Source organism: Cydia amplana, chromosome 14 (genome assembly GCF_948474715.1).
Source record: "Cydia amplana chromosome 14, ilCydAmpl1.1, whole genome shotgun sequence".
NCBI classification, from domain to species: Eukaryota; Metazoa; Arthropoda; class Insecta; order Lepidoptera; family Tortricidae; genus Cydia; species Cydia amplana.
Window position 1 is genome coordinate 4,746,766 of NC_086082.1, and position 16,284 is coordinate 4,763,049.

The 16,284-nt window shown below is 38.1% G+C and overlaps 1 long non-coding RNA gene across 2 annotated transcripts in view; it reads left to right on the forward strand.

The window, feature by feature from the left end:
• Positions 1-15,453, forward strand: part of LOC134653954 (uncharacterized) — a 298,657-nt gene extending 283,204 nt beyond the window's left edge. For both annotated transcript variants that reach the window (XR_010097297.1, XR_010097296.1), the window contains exon 2: positions 15,062-15,453. This is a non-coding gene — a long non-coding RNA (uncharacterized LOC134653954). The remainder of the gene's footprint in view (positions 1-15,061) is intronic.
• The last annotated feature ends 831 nt before the right edge of the window (positions 15,454-16,284 follow it).

The window sequence follows — 16,284 nt, forward strand, 5'->3', positions numbered from 1 at the left end:
GAGGAGGCGTTCGTTTTTATCGAAACACGCACTCGGAGGGTTATGGGTAGGTAAATGATAATAAATCATTTGTTTTTGCAAGTCCAAGTTAAGGCTTTATCTGTAGACAATTTCTTTTTTAATACTTTCAGTGCCAATAGCGCCCCATTTCCAATACGAAATGAACACACCTAGTGTGTTCCTAGCAGTGAATGTGTTAATTGCTTTGGGGTCGTCCGGAAATCATGTGATCATATTATTTGGCCAATTTTTGACATTTGCGTATTATTTTCCTTCCCCCCCCCCCCCCCCCCTCTAAACGATCACATGATTTCTGGACTAGTTGTAGGTGTTTTGCTGACAAACTGATAGACTGATTTGACTCGTATGTAAAGGTCAAAATATAACTGTCGAAAGTCAATGGACGTTTGACAGTTATATTTTAAGAATGTTAAAATAAAAGTACTTATTACGGGTGTCCCAGAAGACGTTGACAACTTTCTTCCAGTGGCATATTGTTGATAAAGTTTAACAAACGTTTTCGTTTGTGTATTAAAGCTAAAAGATAACATTTTGAAGATAGTGCATCCTGTTTATTGAAATGGTTGTAGTTACATTTTTTTATGACTTTTTGTAAAAGACGCGTAAGTAAGAAAATGTTTGAATACATTTTTTGGTCAACGTACCTATTTTTGGGCCATCCTGTAACTCCTGTAAGTTATAATTTACAATGTAAAAAAACAGGCCAAGTGCGAGTCGGACTCGCGCACGGAGGGTTCCGCACCATCAACAAAAAATAGAGCAAAACAAGCAAAAAAACGGTCACCCATCCAAGTACTGACCCCGCCCGACGTTGCTTAACTTCGGTCAAAAATCACGTTTGTTGTATGGGAGCCCCACTTAAATCTTTATTTTATTCTGTTTTTAGTATTTGTTGTTATAGCGGCAACAGAAATACATCATCTGTGAAAATTTCAACTGTCTAGCTATCACGGTTCGTGAGATACAGCCTGGTGACAGACGGACGGACGGACGGACGGACGGACGGACGGACGGACGGACAGCGGAGTCTTAGTAATAGGGTCCCGTTTTTACCCTTTGGGTACGGAACCCTAAAAATTAACAAGGTGGCAGCGCCAGCATCCAATGTTTAAAATATCGCTACCTCTATTTAATTAAGAAGACTAAGGGTTGGTTGCACCACATCGCCTGTCACCGTTAAAGCTTTCGCTAAATTTTATTGTATGGGAATTTTCATAGTTATCTGCTGCGTGATGTTAATCAGTCTGTCAAATGTGGTTGGTGCAACTGGTCCTTAATACGTCAACAATTATATAGGTGCCGCCAACTGTAAGTTTAGGCTTCTTCCTGAACAGAAATCTTCAAAAATCACCAACAACATTACAGTCATCCGGGTTATTCCCACTAGTTACCACCATGTAGTTACCAGTGGTAACAACTTGGTGGTAACTAATGGGAATAACCCAGTCATCCTGGTCACGGCACCAATTCTGTAAACATCGCTTCAATAAAAGTTGATGTTACTCTTACGAGTACGTTTCTTACTTCAATATTACGTAATAATACAATATTACGTGCAATAAAACAAGACACAAACAAGCTACTAACCGTTATCAATATCTATCTTTCCATTCCGTCCGTTTGTATAGCTCACTTCAAAAGAAACCCGAATTCCCTCATCTATTAAAAACGTTCGCAATCTCGATCAAGTTTAAGTACCCCCTAAAACTCGATCGATACTTAAAAACCCTTATCAACTGTCATATGAAATTTTAAGTCGCCACACTCCCCTTACACACACACATGCACACTACTCATTATAAGGGTAACTAATCACTGAGCAATGGAGAAAAAAAGGGATTTTTTTATTCATTAACCACCCTCTTCTTACGACGCCGAAACAGGGAATGATGGAGATGCTGCAATGTTTTTGACTCGTAGACTAATATTTAAATTAAAATCGTTTAGGTAGTTTGTAGTTTACCGAACTATTATGTTTATCAGACAGTGAAAATTAGGTAACAAGTTAGGTGCTTCGGAGAAAGCGTTGGTAATCGGAAAATGATTTGGTATTTAAAGCGTAAATTTCAGCTCGAATGTAAATAATATCAAATTAAAAGGGGCATTTCATTCAAACATAAATTATGTTCATACTTATTTAGTACATATGAAGCAATATAAACAAGATAAAAAGCAATATAGTATGTGAAGTAATGCACAATAAGGACCTACCTACTTACAGTCGCCATCAAATATATCGGAGCAGCCAAGGCACTCACAAATATCTGAACACACCTTTATTGTCAAGGCGTTAGAGTGCGTGTTCAGATATTTTGACCTCCTCGACCGCTCCGATATATCTGATAGCGACGTACATAAAATAATGCGTGCAAAACTTAGAGCCTAGAACAGTTACCTATTTTAATAGGAGCGGTAATAAACGCTTATTTTTGTAAGAAACCCACTCCACAGGCGCACGCGCCTGATCTGCATATCGCTAAGTGCAATAGCGTGTTACGTTCCTTTCCTAGTGTGCCCACTCGCCTCAAAACACCTCAGATACAAAAGATACTAAAACTTTACTCTACCTATGGATATACGCTCATTCGTGCAAATTGAGAATCGCTAATTAACGTATTTTTGGGAATTTTCGAGGAGTTTCGAGTTTTGGAAATTTACATGTGCTTTGTTGATTGCGTTTGTGTCTGTACATCTCTCTGTACGGTGACTTGTTTGTATAATTTGGAACATGTTTTATTCATTCGTTATGTTGTTAAAGCAGTGGTTTTTAGGGTTCCTTACCCAAAGGGTAAAAACGGGACCCTATTACTAAGACTCCGCTGTCCGTCCGTCCGTCCGTCCGTCCGTCTGTCACCAGGCTGTATCTCACGAACCGTGATAGCTAGACAGTTGAAATTTTTACAGATGATGTATTTCTGTTGCCGCTATAACAACAAATACTAAAAACAGAATAAAATAAAGATTTAAGTGGGGCTCCCATACAACAAACGTGATTTTTGACCGAAGTTAACCAACGTCGGGCGGGGTCAGTACTTGGATGGGTGACCGTTTTTTTGCTTGTTTTGCTCTATTTTTTGTTGATGGTGCGGAACCCTCCGTGCGCGAGTCCGACTCGCATTTGGCCGGTTTTTCTTCACGGCCTTGTCTATCAACTGTCCAAAACCGTTTTCCGTAAGAAGTGACTATGTGAGTAAAAAGTTACGTTTGACGGCTTCCTTGCCTACTCTGGAAGGCATTTAAGTATATGTTATTTGTGTTTATATCGACGACGTCTATTTACCCACATCATATTGAGCTTAATGTGAGGCTAGGTTGATTTCTTAAAAATTATCCTATAATATTTGTTTATTATTAATTAATATACATATTATTGAAAAAAAGTTGTTTCCCTTCACTATGTAAACATTTTTCGTCAAAATTTCGTGTGCAATATCTTGTTAACGTTGGCTAGCGCTTCAATTTTGACCATCAAGTCAGTTCACAGCAGCCGACAGCACAGAGTTAGACCAAGAAAAGTCTTCAACGACATTGATAGCACACGCAGTGCAAGTGTTATTTTAAACGTCAAACTTCTATGCAATGGTGACGTATAAATAACGCACTGCGTGTCAAAATCGTTGCAGTATTTTTCTTGGTCTAACTCTAACTCTGTATGCCCGAAGAAAGAAACAAAAAGACTAGTTAAACTCTTTAGGCATCTGAGTGACATAGCCGCGCACGCACAAAACAATGGCGCGCGACGGTTGACCTCGCGGTCTCCCCATGTCTTACCCCCCGCCCGGTAGCGCCGCGTGCAATTAATATGCCGAGGCGGCCGCGTGTACTGCGACTGAGGGCGGTTGATACTAGGTTGATACGACAACAGTCCATTTAAAGTTAAGTGTTGTTAAGTTTTTTATGTTCTAATCAAATCAAACATCGTTTATTTTCAGGCAATATGACATATGGAGTCTATGGACATACCATACAGAGTACCTAATTATATTAATAATCCTGAATTAAACCAATCTTAAACTGAAAATCATTTAGTGACACAAAAGTTTTCTGTTTACCTAACACCCTTCAGCCAGACGTCAGCGCTTGCGATGATCCCATGACAACAAACCAGCACAATAACACATACCTATTACGTAATGCACTATCCCTTGGAGAAATGGAATAAAAAAGGTTATATCTTGATAAAAAAAAACTTAAATAACAGTTATAGTTATAAGTTTCGACGGTGTCATTACAGGCTTGTCAGGAACCAAAAAATTCAAATTTATCCCAGAGCCTTACCAATTTAAGCCTGCAAACAATTAGACTGACGAGCAGCTCTTTCCTATCATCAACAATTGATTTGCCACATGGTATCAACATGGCATCAACTGACTGATTTATAACCGAAATATCGTATGTATACCTACATATAATTAGGTACCACGAAGTCCTAAACAAGGTATGATATCTATCAGATTATTTAATAAAGTGAAGACTAAATAATGCTCCAAAAAATTAAAAGTCCTTAATTACAATTACCAAGAATATTCAGTTGACACGTAACCCGTCCAAGTTTTCTTTTGCGAAAGAAGAGAGAGAATTTTTGATCAATAATTGTCACTGGGCGGCCCCCGGCGGGCGAGGGGTTAAGGCGAGGGGCGGGGGTGGTGATGGGAGGGGGTAATTACGAGTGCGTTTTGTTACCGAGATGATAGGCGCGAAAAATGGCTTGCGCGTGCCTCTACGTGTCTCCTCTAGTTTTGAATATTCAGTCGGCCTTTCGCCCTGATGAAATATTGAATAGACGGAGTAATTTATTCCCCGGGGCGAGTTTCCGAACGCTACGGACGTTCGGATATTGAAATTAGGCACTGCTTTGCTTAAGAAAAGCTGTGATGAGTGTCCTGTATACGCGCGCTTTTTAACCGACTTTGAAATTTCGACAGAGTTTAGGTAATTTTCATTTCATCGGGATTTTTAAAGTACGTTTCGCGATTTTTCAAAAACGGCTGGGCCGGTTTTATTAAAGAGTGTTTTATCACTATTTCGCTTCAAATTTTGTCTCATGATCAGGTCAGATTCTGATGATACAATTTTGGAGAATTCAAGGGATTTTTTTCAAATATAGTATTTTTATAGTGACCCGAGCATTGCATGCATTTCCACTCGGATGCTGTGAAACTCCAAGATGAAAACTATAAAAATATAACATACTGTTTTGAATTCGATTCTTTTTTGAAAAGGCTTATTTTACTCCGAGTTATATTTGGTTTTAACTAAGATGTCGTTAACTATGTAGGATCTCGCTAAGCGAGCTTATCTGACTTGTCTGAACTTGCTCCATCTTTTCAGCCTTACCTAGATTCTAAATTGACTTTAATAGTTCCTGTAATGTAAAAGATTCGACAGTCGCGAAGTTCTATTATGGGACTTGTTGGTCTACGTAAGAAGTCCGTCGGTTTTTTAAAAGTCTTCAATGAATAAAAGCCACTTTCACTACATAAGCTACGACCATAGCTTAGCGGTTAATGCGTTAATATATTTCAGCTTATTACAAACTAGCCGACTGTGAATTGAAAAGCAAACCAACCATCTAACATAACCTTTAGATATATAACAGTCATATCTCAGGACCACTGAACATATGAAATCGCATCCATTATGATACTAAGTGAAAATCCGAATGGCAAACTTATCCCTACCATTTATCACTCAAAAATAAACCTTTTTACTATTGTTTTAAGGATTTTGACGTAACATAAGTTGGCAAAACGTGGTTGCATGCCATTATCAATGCAAGCTGGACTGTTCTTCTACTCGCTGAGAGAATCGAAGGCAAGGCAGAATAAATGTGATATTAAATAAGGTCAATATCGGAAAGAACGGCATATAAAATGTACCTACAGTCTAAAGTTTTAATGACCCATTTTGTACCGTGTCACAGTGACAATAGTATGAGGTCTCTAGACTTTTATTTTTATTGTCACTGTGACAAGGTACTAAATGGGTCATAAATTAATACTTTCGACCGTATTGCTGGGAAGACCATCATAGGTATTCTCTAGGATTTGATCACTTGACTCCACAATTACTCTACAATTTAGACAGTTGTTACGGGTCTCAAGATAGCAATTATTTAAAGCCTGACTTGGAATATATAATCACGCGCCATGTTGCGGAATTTCTTTCATACTATACTGAACTGTCACCCTATACATGAGAATAACAGCGCCCTCTTGACTATGATCATATATTACTGGTCAGGCTTTACGGGTTTTCATAAGCGATTATCTCGCCTGGCGGCCTAGTTAAGATAAGTAAATGAAATTAAAAATGTATCAGGATGGACAGGATGACAGATGCTACGAAGTCACGTGACTATTTCCTTACATTATTTAAATTTCGATTATTGTTTCCTTTCTACCGTTGTCACCTTGGCTAGGCCCTGCAGTCGTCAAGCAACGGTAATCGGTCCAGGATAGAGCGTCCCGCGGGCTGGCGCTATGCTGGCTCTATTTGTTTTCCGGAAAAAGATAATGTAGCTCTACATTTCGCTTTAAAACCTTTATTTTAATGTGGTTTGGGCTCTCTTAATGATCTGTAACATCCATGTAATATATTCGAGCTTGATTATTTGGTAACTTGAGGGATATTAAATGCATTACAAAGTCGATTTGATTAATTTTGTATTAAGCAGAAACGTCTGCGAACGATGCTATTAAGCTTCGAAATAAATTAAAAGTGGAAAAATTTACTGTCTTGGGTGGGACTTGAACCCAGGACCACTGGATCACTAGTACAGTGCTCTGCCATCTGAGTTACCAAGATCCAGTGATCCAGTGGTCGTGGGTTCAAGTCTCACCCAAGACAATGAATTTTCCACTTTTAATTTATTTCGAAGCTTAAAGTCGATTTGCTTCTTAAAAGTTTAGTTTATTTAAAATAGAAAAGTATGAAAATAACAGTAACACATTTCAAATTTTGTAAGACAATAAATTGGTAGGCAGTTTTATTTTATAAATTTAGTGTTATTGATTGTTTTGCTGATTGGCTTCTAAGATAATAATTAACTTCATTTTCATTTACTCCATTTTTTTAATGAATCATATTATTTATTTTCAAAAGTATAGAAATTATATTTGGTAGATTAGCAATAAATATCTCACGGACTTATCTTTTGTTTAGATAAACGCTTCTTTGAAATAATCCAAAGGATCCGTATGACTAACATAAGAAACTTGCAAGCATTTGTAATATTATTAAATTGTACAACGGGACTTAATCGCGTATCTAAGTTAATTTACCTCCGACGTTTCCAGGACGGCGTTGTCCCCGTGGTCTCGGAGAAGACTCAAAAAATCGTCGGAGGTAAATCTAAAAACTTAGATACGCGATTTTTAAGTCCCGTTGTACAATTTAATAATGTGTAAATTCGTGAAAGTTTAAATCAGTGTCATTTGTAATATTAACAGAGTTATGGGTACATTCAATAATGCAGGACGAATTGTCTTCAGTGGAAGCCATTATGCAGCTGCAATACTGCAGGAAACTCGATCGACTCGCATCGCTCCTTCGATTTCCGTCCTTATTGTGTTTGTGAGCATGCATGCAAATCATCCCACACACACACACAAACAACCGGACAAACTCGTCCCGCCAAAGCGAAAGAGGGAGATAAAAACACCAAATCCAACGGTGTTAATTTACGTACAGTTGGCAATTATAATTTTCGTATTCCACGCGTGTCCGTCCTTCTCTTTCTTCGTATTTTTTATTGTCTATCTCTTTTCGGTGGGGGTAGGGGGGTTAAGATAAGGCGCCGAAGACGCGAGATATGTAGAATTTTTTAATAAAAACCGCGCTTGTGTGCGCTAAGTGATATGGCTTGTTCTTTTTAATTTCGTTTTGCGCGGGAGATGTGCGGATCATCTATCAAGTTTTTTTGTTTCGCATTGCGGGGATGCGACCGCGAGATTTCGCATGGGATATGAATATTGATTCTAGTCTTAAATGAAGGCTTGATTGGTGGATGTGTAGCGACATCGGGGGGTTTTGAAAGGTTTCTGCTTCGTTTTTAATAAAGGCCGTCGCTAATTGAAAAGCTTACAGCGAATGCTTCGTCTGTCGTATAATTTGAGATTTTATGAGCTGACGGAATGAACGGTCCTTCATTTTGTTGCAGACGTTTGTAAATGTATGACTATGAGATTGTTTGTTTAACTACTACTGTACGGTACACCGAGATTTGCTACTACTGACAAAGCTTATTCTGAATGAGATTCGTTGTTTGAGATTATTAAACATTAAGTACTTATATGAAAAGATACGATAACGATATGTTTAAGATCTAACCTGTCAAATTTGACATTTGCGCGATTCTGGAGATACTCTTGAACGATTTCCACAAGATATATTATGACTTAGAGATCCAATTCACATCTAATAGATATCTAACTCTATCTAACGTAAAAGGGACATTGGTTGCCCGAATTGCGCTGCAAAAGAGAACTAGTTGAAATCTAAACTATAACCAGAGATCGGACAAATTTGCGACATTGCTCGCAATAATGTGGACATGACTCCAAAATTGATTAAATAATTAATCATTTAATTAATTTCTTACCTGAGGTTTAATTTTGATTCCTAATCAATAAATAACACAAAGAGTTCTTATAATGTAAATTTATTTAAAAAAGTTATTAGTATGTTTTCCAAATTTTCTGTAGGTACTTATTTTTTTATGTCAAAAATATATTTAAGTGCTATTTATTGACTAGGGAACAAAATTAAATCTCAGGTAAAAAATTAATTAAATGATTAATTATTTAATCAAATTTGGAGTCATGTCCACATTATTGCGAGCAATGACGCCAATATGTCCGATCTCTGACTATAACGTATCTAGAATGGATCTAGTACGTGTCGTCTCTTGTGAATATCTTGAAGTTCGAATACGGCAGTATGGCCGTTATCGTCAATCAGTTGATGCACTTGACGTAAAACGTAACGTATGACCTCGTAGCTGCGTAGACGCATGCTACGACATGTGTAGCGCTACGTCGCGCATGTCACATGACACACGTCGGTGCGGAGTGATTAGTCGTAGGTACCAATGTTACAGTACAAACTATTTATGTAGTCTGTGCGGAAAGAGAAGAGTCGTGGAATGTATTGGGCCCCATACATTCCACGACTCTTCTGTTTCCGCACAGACTCTACGAACAGGCCAATTCGAACGTGCACTGACATCAAACGGGTATTAGAATGATATTTGGAATCATAACAGTTAGCTGTCACCTACGTCACTTTCGACACTAACATATCTAATCCATATCGTATCTATAGCTGGTCAAGCAAATCTTGTCAGTAAAAAAAGGCGTGAAATTCAAATTTTCTATGGGACGATATCCCTTCGCGCCTACATTTTTCAAATTTGCCGCCTTTTTCTACTGACAAGATTTGCTTGACCAGCTATATAGACGTAATATTTGACGTATAGCTGGTCAACCAAATCTTGTCAGCAAAAAAAGGCGCGAAATTCGAATTTTCTATGGGACGATATCCCTTCGCGCCTACATTTTTAAAATTTGCCGCCTTTTTCTACTGTCAAGATCTGGTTGTACAGTACATATACCTATCTTAAATTTCGAATCGGGCCGTAACACTCCGACCGATCAAATGAATGGCCAGAAATCCAACAACTAGCTGACTTAAACGCAGAATGTGTTGTGTTGTCATGGGTAACGTACCGTCAAAATGAGTGACTCAAACACAGCTCTCACGGGCGGTCGACTATGAAAGTGGACACCTTGTCTAATTACACGATTAACGCACTCGATGCTCGATCAATTAGAACGACTGTAACGTTACGTTATTATCTTATTACTAGCGACCCGCCCCGGCTTCGCACGGGTTAACAAATTATACATAAACCTTCCTCTTGAATCACTCTAATCTAAAACCGCATAAGCATTATTTTTGTTTAACACTAAATAGATGAAGCTCGTTAGTTTAGTTTTGAATCGATCAACAGACTACATAAAGAGTAGGCACTATAGGAAGTAATAATAAAGTTTTTATAGAACCTATCAAAGCTTTAACGCCAAATAACTAGTAGTTCGCCCCGAACTGAGAACTCGCGGTTCGCCAAAATGTTAGATCATTATTTTAAAATTGTACATTTAAAAACTATATTATAAATGTATAAGCCGAGCACTTTCATTTGATACCAAACTCGACCATACTTTCTTGCAAAAAAGATGACCAGAATAGCAAGACCCCTCACAAATAGCGTTTTAGCCTTCTAAACTCTTCTAGCTCAATAACCCCTTGATCGAGCCTGCTCATAATTTAATGACTAAAATATAATGCCCTCAACTACACGTTTACCCAATTTCATTTAAATTAGAACAAATTTACTTAAGTTATTGTGTATCAAACTATCCTCTGATAGTTCAGCTTAAAAACATCGAAATGCCGGGACGTGCCCCTAGCCAGCCGTGTGCTCCAAGTTGAATGTAAGAACTTCGCTTCGCTTCGCTTCGCTCGCTCGTTCGATAATATCTGAATATCTGGTGTCATACTCACAGTGAGTTATCCTATAGTTTTTCCCCTGGTATCAGAGCCTCTTCGTACTTTTTTTGCTGAAATAAATGTGGTTTTTTTTTCTCGGATTTTATTCAATTTCATCGGCGATTAGATAGAAAATTCAACACTAATCTAACAGCCATTTAACACGAGTACCGTTCCGACTAAACATAAGACATTGGAAAACCACACCTATCAGGGCGGAACGCATCTGCTCGCAATGACTACGCGTTTACCACACACCCCTACTCCGCACACAAGCTATTCCCAACCTTAAAACAACTGTCACAAACTTCATAATTGAACAAACCTTGGGTTAAATCATTGAAAAAATTGTACAAAGTGTAATCAACTTTATTAGTGAATAATAAGGTTGGTTTTAAGTTGTAGTCGTCGTGCGTTGTTGGTGGAATGTTCTGGTCTCTGCGCGTCGAATCGTCTTCCGGTCGGCGACGTGATTTCTTTAAGAAAGTATCGCGTGAATGGAAGCAGTGGACAGTGTCCCCCGTTGTATAAGCGAGCTATAGAGTCAGCGACTTGGGTAAAGGCAACCGAGACTATTAGAATAGTAGATATTAGAATAGTAACATATGAGCTTACCATGATGTCCTGTTTAGGACCTAAACTGAATCGCTAAAGGACGGAGCTATGCGACTTTCAGGCCACATGCTGTATAGGCCCGAAACAGAATCGCAATAAGGACATCATGGTAAGGCCCCACTTCGTAATTTAAAGTTTCAAATCCTGAACACTACCATAGGGCCAGCCAAGAGACGTCGTATATCGACAAATGAATGAATGAATGATGATTTATTCGAAACACACATACACAACAACACTAAAATAGGCTTAAATCTAGGTAAATTAGTAGGTAAGTAACAATGTTGCGAGGGGTTCCAGAAAAGGATAACACTCAGCATGTGTCGCAGCACATGAGTTGTGTTACGACGCTGATTTTCAGTGTACCCATTGACACTTAAAACAAACACAAAACAACACAGAACATAAAAACAAAACCGAAGCAGAATACAACAGAATGTGCAGTTGACACTGTAATTTTGTGTAATGATTTATTGGGACAATAACGCCCGAACGATTTAAATTTGAAACAAATTTGTATCATATTTTGCTAAACTGAATACGCCTGCAAATTTACAATCACTTCATCATTAAAATAATCCCTGCATTGGAAAGTTCTACTAAAATATGTAAGACATTTTCAGATTTGCATAACAAATAAGTAAACGAAACTTCTTAGCTAATAAGTTTCATCTTAGAACATAATAAGATAATATCAAAAATTCCACCTTGCTGGCTTACTGCACATAAGTATCTTGATTGATTATCTTACCTTGTAATATAGTATTACAAAAATTCGAAAGCTTCTTATAACTGTGTACTTAAAAGAGCCGTTCTAGCCGATTTCCTGGCCTTTCCCCTATTGAATGACACCGTGAGAGCGCCGGGTCCAGTTTTTACGACATCTCCGACTAACGTCAATTGATAAACTTCCAGAGGCTTACCAACTTATCGAGAAAACAAATCAAGCAACAAAAGACCTTATTATAATTGTCATAAGTACTCGTATTAACGGCTGAATTAAGTTAGTGTTTGACATTATTTAAAGTTTTAAAAGTGACGCAACTGATCCACGTAACGATGGTGTTGAAATCCTAATGGATCCTTTCATTGAGCTCGTTATTATGTTTAAGGTAGCTACTTGGTGATAAGGCACGCTGAAATGTATTTTATGTTGTTCATAATGGTGACAAGGTATACTTGCAGTATATCCAGAGAATACAATAAATTTGGTACCTACTATTTTCAACAGAATCCTAATAAAGAGGGAACTTATTCAACGTCCCGTCATATGTAGTCTACGAGATGATAGCTCTATAGCTCTTTTAACGACTATCACTATGGAAATAATAGTCCCGAAATCGCAATAAGCGTAAAAAATATGGCTGTCCTATAGAAAACTTCAAGATTAAGCTATTGCGTGAACATGTATGATTTATCCTCGACCCAGGGCATCGTGTTTTTGAATTTGGAACTTTCTTTTATTTCTATTAGAGTTCAAAACTAGAATTGAATTTGTACTTGTACAAGAACGCGGGCATTTACGAGGATGAAAGCTCCCGCCGGACCGAAGACTCAAGGCACAAATGGCAATCACATAGCAAACTTGCTTAATTTAATAATTATAATTTTACGTGACGTTTGCCGATATCACGAGTTTTATACACATGCCTGACGGTCAAGCGGTTCATAGGCAAATCTAAACTTTACCTATACTCAGGATTGACAATATAATAATAAAAACTCAACCAAATAACACGATAGAACGGCCAGCTGTTTTCTTTAAAGCACGACCAAAATATTTTTCCCGCCCCCGCTCCGACGCTTAGAAAAAAGGGAAGCCATTTTTACGAAACTCGTAATTCTATTTTTAAAAGTGCAGAGTGCCAGTAACCTCGGGGAAATTCTTTTTAATTTCAATAGTGGGGTCGCGGGCTCAAGGCCAGCGGCCGGAGGGGACAGTTTTATGATCAGCTGATACTTTTTGTTATCTGTGCTGAGTGAATGATTTATTAGGTTGTTTATCATGCTTTGATTATCTGTGGTATTTATAGATTTGGAGTAGTAAACTTATACCTACAGTAATTGTATTGATTTTAAGTATGTAAATAGTTATACCGTCTATCTCTTACTAGCGTCATGACATTTATAATTTAGGTATATTAAAACACACAACCGAAACGTTAACAGAGCAGCTATAACAACCAATTTAGAGAGTCGTCACTAAACGCTAATGTTAGCGACTTGCGTGTATGTGTTACATTTTTGTAGGTTAAACTTCGGTAATTATAATCCTAATAATTAAGATATTTAAATCAGTAGATTAGGCAGCATACAGAGAAAACCATTATGAAAGTTTTAATATTATGCCGTACATTGCCGCCTCGTTGTCTCCGGCTATTTCATTTTTAATTCGCATAACCATAAACAATAGTCACTTGCACACTTCCCAGACAATTAAAAACTAACTTGAACTTTTAAAGTTGTCTCGGTAAAAAACGGCTATAAAACGGGCAGAGGGCAGTGGGGGGCGGTCATCTCCCCCTTTTTATCCCAAGTCAAGGGCGCGTGGGGCAGGTTCGGCCGGCCGGCGGCTATTGACATTCTGTTTTCAAATTTACCTACTTTTGCCATTGTCCGGAACTTTTTAATGTTCCGGGGTCATTGGCCGAGTGGCCAGCGATAGCCCTTGCGTAATCCAGCGTAACAGTTGCTTTTTGAAATTGGAACGCGGTTTTGTTTTTTTACTTTGTCGAGTTGGTTTTTTGCCACCTCGATGATAGCTTCTAATTAGGTAATTGCGTGATTTTATTTTTATTACTAATCAGATCTGTTTACGCCAAATAGAGTTACAAGTGGTTACTTATTTGAATTACCTATACTCTAGCCAAGTACCTAACTTAGGACTTGACATGACAGCCGTATTTTTGGTATCTTGGAAATAGCGTCCGACTATGATTCTAAAGTTAAAATTATTTTCTTCTGAACACCTAGGCAATTACAAAAAGTGTATCCTGTTCAATACATGTGTAGGAACTCATACTCGTACCCAAAGCTAACTCAATAAAGATTTATTTCTCTGCTCCACCCATAGACAATCATAGACAAATGACGGGTGTTAGAAAAGCGTGATAGCATCGGACGTCACAGTCTGTCAGTCGCGATATCTATCGTCTTTACACAAATTATTACCTCGCTATCGACTCTGGCGCATCTGGTCTGTTAGTCCTGACGCTCTGTAAAACTATTTATTAGTAGAATTAAGTATACTTACAAACATATCATCTTTTCATGCGCTTGATTTCCACCATATTTTCACATCGTTTTAGGCATTTGTTCAGTATTTATAATGTCTAGTTTAGTTGTAAGAAAATAAAAAAACCGGCCAATTGCGAGTCGGACTCGCGCACGGAGGGTTCCGCACCATCAACAAAAAATAGAGCAAAACAAAAAAACGGTCACCCATCCAAGTACTGACCTCGCCCGACGTTGCTTAACTTCGGTCAAAAATCACGTTTGTTGTATGGGAGCCCCACTTAAATCTTTATTTTATTCTGTTTTTAGTATTTGTTGTTATAGCGGCAACAGAAATACATCATCTGTGAAAATTTCAACTGTCTAGCTATCACGGTTCGTGAGATACAGCCTGGTGACAGACGGACGGACGGACGGACGGACGGACGGACAGCGGAGTCTTAGTAATAGGGTCCCGTTTTTACCCTTTGGGTACGGAACCCTAAAAATGATGTAACTATGCTTTTATTAAAATGTTAACTTTGTATTAAGTACTGAAAAAGTATTGTTTTACTGAAAAATTAAATCTTAGAGAGTACTCCAAAATACAAAAAGCGGCCAAGTGCGAGTCGGCCTCGCCCATGAAGGGTTCCGTATTTAGGGGATTTATGACGTATTAAAAAAAACTACTTACTAGATCTCGTTCAAACCAATTTTCGGTGGAAGTTTGCATGGTAATGTATATTATATATTTTTTTTAGTTTTATCATTCTCTTATTTTAGAAGTTACAGGGGGGGGGGCACACATTTTACCACTTTGGAAGTGTCTCTCGCGCAAACTATTCAGTTTAGAAAAAAATGATATTAGAAACCTCAATATCATTTTTGAAGACCTATCCATAGATACCCCACACGTATGGGTTTGATGAAAAAAATTTTTTTGAGTTTCAGTTCTAAGTATGGGGAACCCCCAAAATTTATTGTTTTTTTTTTCTATTTTTGTGTGAAAATCTTAATGCGGTTCACAAAATACATCTACTTACCAAGTTTCAACAGTATAGTTCTTATAGTTTCGGAAAAAAGTGGCTGTGACATACGGACGGACAGACAGACGGACAGACAGACAGACATGACGAATCCATAAGGGTTCCGTTTTTTGCCATTTGGCTACGGAACCCTAAAAATATCTCAGTCATTAGTTGAGCTGTGTAAATGATGACATGGTAGCATGGTACATGGTTAATCATTCGAAGACATGATAGGAAAAATTGCCAGTTGTTTGAAACGTTAAGCCTATCTACTGAACCAGTTGGATTTCGTTACTTGTCTTATAATTAAAATCCATTAAGATCATGTCTTATTAGAAAGCAACGGTACAATGCCACAAATCCCATAAGACCCTTAACAATAATTAAGACATTACAAACACCGATCGCATCTGGCCACAAAAAAACTCCCAAAACGTCTTGAGTGACGGGACCGCCGTCGACAAAGCTATCGATGTATCGATACTATTCGATACAATCGATACAATCGACAAAGCGCGCCGCGCTCGGAGCGTGTGCTACGTGTGAATCCTATCGAGATATGACGAGATACAGAGATGTGTATGTCGATAACTTCCCCATTACGTTGGTAAAAATGGCTGGGAACTGTTCTTGACGTGTATGCTAGTGTGCGTGATTGTAATTGTGGGCAATGACAGACTGATGGATCAGGAGATATCGTTCGTACACGAATCTCACGCCCATATTCCTAGGAAGGAAAAAAATACTCAAAATATCATAACAACAATCATAATACTAAACTACTTAGGTACATAGAAGCACAGTTCTACTACTTACAGCTAATCACAGCTTCAAAAAAGATGTTATCTAATGGTAG